Source organism: Squalius cephalus (genome assembly GCF_949319135.1).
Source record: "Squalius cephalus genome assembly, chromosome: 12".
In the NCBI taxonomy this organism is placed as follows: Eukaryota; Metazoa; Chordata; class Actinopteri; order Cypriniformes; family Leuciscidae; genus Squalius; species Squalius cephalus.
The window spans coordinates 14,118,868-14,124,880 of record NC_137133.1 but is presented as its reverse complement, the minus strand read 5'-3'; the positions used below and the strand labels follow the sequence as shown (position 1 = coordinate 14,124,880).

The 6,013-nt window shown below is 35.9% G+C and overlaps 1 protein-coding gene across 10 annotated transcripts in view; it reads left to right on the top strand.

Annotated features, from left to right (window-relative positions):
- dab1a (DAB adaptor protein 1a) overlaps nt 1-6,013 on the top strand; it is a 196,739-nt gene that overhangs the window by 111,497 nt on the left and 79,229 nt on the right. The window lies entirely within an intron of this gene.

Here is a 6,013-nt window from a genome sequence, read left to right as displayed (position 1 = left end):
TGTGTGTGTGTGTGTGTGTGTGTGTGTGTACTTGTCTACCTATCTAAGTGGGGACCTTGGTGTCGTTACACACTCACCAACAGGGGACCGTCGAGCCAAGTGGGGACATTTTTCAAGTCCCCTGTTGGTCATGCTTTAAAACATGTTTAAATCAGCTAAAACACGCTCTGGTGAATTTTTTACATTTTTGACCAAGTGGGGACCTACATGTGTGTGTGTGTTTAAGTCCATACTCAGCAGCGCTCCTGTAGGCTGGAGCAGGAACTGCAATGGCCCATTAACACACGTCGTTCACACTTCTCCATTGTTTGAATGGCTTGCTGTCCTAGAGAGGCTCTGAGACTGTAGAGCTGCTGTTTAACTGGTAGCTTAGATAATGAACTTCAAAGTCTTTTCAAACATCCCCAAACATATATATGTATATATGTATTATTATTATTTTTTCTAATATTACTTTTGTCAATTTTTTTTTAAAATATGCCAAAGGGATCTGCAACTCTGAACGATGTCTTCCCTATACAACAGGGTACTCCAGCCTGCAATGGAACTATGTGTGTGTGTGTGTGTGAACATTGTCTTTATTTTGTAATTATAAGTTATAGTTACAAAATAAAGACACTGTTCACACACACACACACAGATCCAATGCAGGCAGAAGTCCACTGTTGGTCAGTGTAGAGCGATAGTCCCCTATGTTAGTAATATAGACATGTATGTGTGTATGCAATGGCAAGTTAATTGTTAGGGACTGCATATAGATAAAAGATATATAATGTAACTTATAGTTATAGTTACAAAATAAAGACACTATTCACACACACACACACAGATCCATTGCAGGCAGAAGTCCACTGTTGGTCAGTGTAGAGCGATAGTCCCCTATGTTAGTAATATAGACATGTATGTGTGTATGTGTGTATGCAATGGCAAGTTAATTGTTAGGGACTGCATATATATAAAAGATATATAATGTAACTTATAGTTATAGTTACAAAATAAAGACACTATTCACACACACACACACAGATCCATTGCAGGCAGAAGTCCACTGTTGGTCAGTGTAGAGCGATAGTCCCCTATGTTAGTAATATAGACATGTATGTGTGTATGTGTGTATGCAATGGCAAGTTAATTGTTAGGGACTGCATATAGATAAAAGATATATAATGTAACTTATAGTTATAGTTACAAAATAAAGACACTGTTCACACACACACACACAGATCCATTGCAGGCAGAAGTCCACTGTTGGTCAGTGTAGAGCGATAGTCCCCTATGTTAGTAATATAGACATGTATGTGTGTATGTGTGTATGCAATGGCAAGTTAATTGTTAGGGACTGCATATATATAAAAGATATATAATGTAACTTATAGTTATAGTTACAAAATAAAGACACTATTCACACACACACACACAGATCCATTGCAGGCAGAAGTCCACTGTTGGTCAGTGTAGAGCGATAGTCCCCTATGTTAGTAATATAGACATGTATGTGTGTATGCAATGGCAAGTTAATTGTTAGGGACTGCATATAGATAAAAGATATATAATGTAACTTATAGTTATAGTTACAAAATAAAGACACTATTCACACACACACACACAGATCCATTGCAGGCAGAAGTCCACTGTTGGTCAGTGTAGAGCGATAGTCCCCTATGTTAGTAATATAGACATGTATGTGTGTATGTGTGTATGCAATGGCAAGTTAATTGTTAGGGACTGCATATATATAAAAGATATATAATGTAACTTATAGTTATAGTTACAAAATAAAGACACTGTTCACACACACACACACAGATCCAATGCAGGCAGAAGTCCACTGTTGGTCAGTGTAGAGCGATAGTCCCCTATGTTAGTAATATAGACATGTATGTGTGTATGTGTGTATGCAATGGCAAGTTAATTGTTAGGGACTGCATATATATAAAAGATATATAATGTAACTTATAGTTATAGTTACAAAATAAAGACACTATTCACACACACACACATATCCATTGCAGGCAGAAGTCCACTGTTGGTCAGTGTAGAGCGATAGTCCCCTATGTTAGTAATATAGACATGTATGTGTGTATGTGTGTATGCAATGGCAAGTTAATTGTTAGGGACTGCATATAGATAAAAGATATATAATGTAACTTATAGTTATAGTTACAAAATAAAGACACTATTCACACACACACACATATCCATTGCAGGCAGAAGTCCACTGTTGGTCAGTGTAGAGCGATAGTCCCCTATGTTAGTAATATAGACATGTATGTGTGTATGTGTGTATGCAATGGCAAGTTAATTGTTAGGGACTGCATATAGATAAAAGATATATAATGTAACTTATAGTTATAGTTACAAAATAAAGACACTATTCACACACACACACATATCCATTGCAGGCAGAAGTCCACTGTTGGTCAGTGTAGAGCGATAGTCCCCTATGCTAGTAATATAGACATGTATGTGTGTATGCAATGGCAAGTTAATTGTTAGGGACTGCATATAGATAAAAGATATATAATGTAACTTATAGTTATAGTTACAAAATAAAGACACTATTCACACACACACACACAGATCCATTGCAGGCAGAAGTCCACTGTTGGTCAGTGTAGAGCGATAGTCCCCTATGTTAGTAATATAGACATGTATGTGTGTATGTGTGTATGCAATGGCAAGTTAATTGTTAGGGACTGCATATATATAAAAGATATATAATGTAACTTATAGTTATAGTTACAAAATAAAGACACTGTTCACACACACACACACAGATCCAATGCAGGCAGAAGTCCACTGTTGGTCAGTGTAGAGCGATAGTCCCCTATGTTAGTAATATAGACATGTATGTGTGTATGTGTGTATGCAATGGCAAGTTAATTGTTAGGGACTGCATATAGATAAAAGATATATAATGTAACTTATAGTTATAGTTACAAAATAAAGACACTATTCACACACACACACATATCCATTGCAGGCAGAAGTCCACTGTTGGTCAGTGTAGAGCGATAGTCCCCTATGTTAGTAATATAGACATGTATGTGTGTATGTGTGTATGCAATGGCAAGTTAATTGTTAGGGACTGCATATAGATAAAAGATATATAATGTAACTTATAGTTATAGTTACAAAATAAAGACACTGTTCACACACACACACACAGATCCATTGCAGGCAGAAGTCCACTGTTGGTCAGTGTAGAGCGATAGTCCCCTATGTTAGTAATATAGACATGTATGTGTGTATGTGTGTATGCAATGGCAAGTTAATTGTTAGGGACTGCATATATAAAAAAGATATATAATATAACTTATAGTTATAGTTACAAAATAATTAAACTGTTCACACACACACAGAGATCCAATGCAGGCAGAAGTCCACTGTTGGTCAGTGTAGAGCGATATATATATATATATATATATATATATATATATATATATATATATATATATATATATATATATATACATATATATACTGTGTGTGTGTGTATACATATTATGGGGGGCCAAACAGGAAATAATTCTATGTAAATTTGAATATATAGTTATAACTATGAATATATTTGTAAATCCTAAATATATAAATGTAACCCTGAATATATAGTTATAACCCTTAATATATAAATGTAAATCTGAATATATAAATGTAAATCCCGAATATATTGTTATAACTCTGAATATATAAATGTAACTCTGAATATATAGTTATAACTTTGAATATATAAATGTAAATCTGAATATATAGTTATAATTCTGAATACATAAATGTAATCCTGAATATATAGTTAAAACTCTGAATATATAAATGTAACTCTGAATATAGTTATAACTCTGAATATATAAATGTAAATCCCGAATATATAGTTATAACTCTGAATACATAAATGTAATCCTGAATATATAGTTAAAACTCTGAATATATAAATGTAAATCCTGAATATATAGTTATAACTCAGCATGTGTGCTCCGCTCAATATTCCACTCTATGCCAATGCGCTCCACTCAATCGCTCACTGCCCAAGCATTCAAATCCCGCTCCTACATGAAATCTCAGTGTAACGTAGGCTACTGTACTATAGCCTTTGTTGATTATTTTTAAGTCATTGTTGGGGGCATTTACAATTTTGCATAGCTGGCCTCTGCACAATGTTTGTGTGATAATAGGCCATTGTTTAAACTTTATTAGTTTCAGAAAGATTCTCGCAGATACAGAGACAGTTGAAACAAAGGCAGATCTTTATTTTACAAAAGCACAAGGTTTTGGTGTTTGGATGTTTAAACATACTCTTACAGCTATCTACTGCCTAATGGTTTGCCAGTTGATAAAACTTTGGATAATATAATTAATAACAACATAAAATCACTTCAGTGTTATGACAATGTTGTTTGCATGAAAACACTTTAATTAGCAGAATTATATTCGTATAGACTGAGATGTAAAGAAACAGTGGTGGCCACTATCGTAATGAACTGTCAACAGTGATAAGGTATAGCTAAGAGTGCTCCAGACCAACCACGAACGAATGACTTACAGAAGGTATTCTTAACTAAGAATGTTTCAGGAAACACTTATTAACATTAAGGTAAAGCCTGAGTTATATATAAATGTATGTGTGTGTGTGTGTGTGTGTGTGTGTGTCTAATTATACAATGTTCACACAGGCATCAGAGACCAATATGCAAGACAAACATAAAAAGTATAAAAAAAAAATAGAATGATCAAACCATCAGTTATCAAAAATTTTAAATATTAGATTATTTTTTTTATTTTTTTTATGAAAGACCATTTGAATCTAGCCTGGGTTTCCCCATGCTGCCTTGCTCACAGCGCGATTTTATTCACGTTGCTAGGCAGTTTGGACATCATAGACCTAGCCGGCTGAATTCGTTTACAACAAAGATGCATAGACAGTAAAAGAAAAGATGACTGCCTCTGGAGAATTTAGATTTCACACTTATAAATAAGTCAGAAAGAATAAATGCATATTTGGGGTGCTGTCCGAGGAGAGGGCGGGCTCGGTATTCGGCCCGAACCCAGGGTACTCCCCCCATATTCCAGGCTGTGGAAGAACAAGCCGAGAGTGATTGGGGGGATGCTGAAACTGTCAAGGAATGTTAGGTGAGTGAATAAATATATGCTTCCTTTCATGCTGATAAGGTAGGCATGGCAATCGTTTGATGACAAGTTGATTGGATTGATTATTTGAACGAGCTTCTCCCGAACTTTCTGTATGAAACATCATGTGTAGATTCCGCCATCGCGTCTGTTATAGACGATATCGACAGCGCATTCATTTTAAAAGAGGAACAGAGAACCGCGATCAAGGCATTTGTCAACTGGAAACATGAATGAAAAACATATGTCACTTACTCCGTTGCTCTGATTGGTTGTAGGTCTATCCAATTGAGTGCAGAGACATTTTCTTTCCTAGTTCGGTTGAAACACGCCCCATAATCAAAGTTCAATGGACCAGTATCAGACTCACATTCTGACTAGAATCTGAGTATGATGACGTCAGGCTACCATAGACCAGATTTTCCAATGAAAAAGGGAACCAATCGCAGAATGGGGAGGGAGCAGCAAGACGATGATGACACCGAAGCAGTTTGTTTATATCTATGGATCCAACATGGCATCAGACTCGACGTTACCTTCTACCCTCATGTTTATCTTGCACAAACAGTAATATTCACGCCATTGTGTACAAATAAATCTTTGACCCATCGTATTTTTCCTCGTCGAATTTCTGTCACTCTACATACGTCATCTGGTATAATTGAAACGATTGGCTATGAGCTACGTACAGGCGCATTTGATAGACATTCATAGCGCCCAATAAACGGCTCTGGGCATTCGTGAACCACGCCTCAAATACGAGAAAATTAACACGTGGTTCCCAGACCAAGGCTCAAAAGAGACTTGGTCTGACATTAGCCAGGCTAATTTGAATCTGTTTTCCACACAATGGGGTAAAAATTACAGACGGCCTGGCAGCAATAGCTCA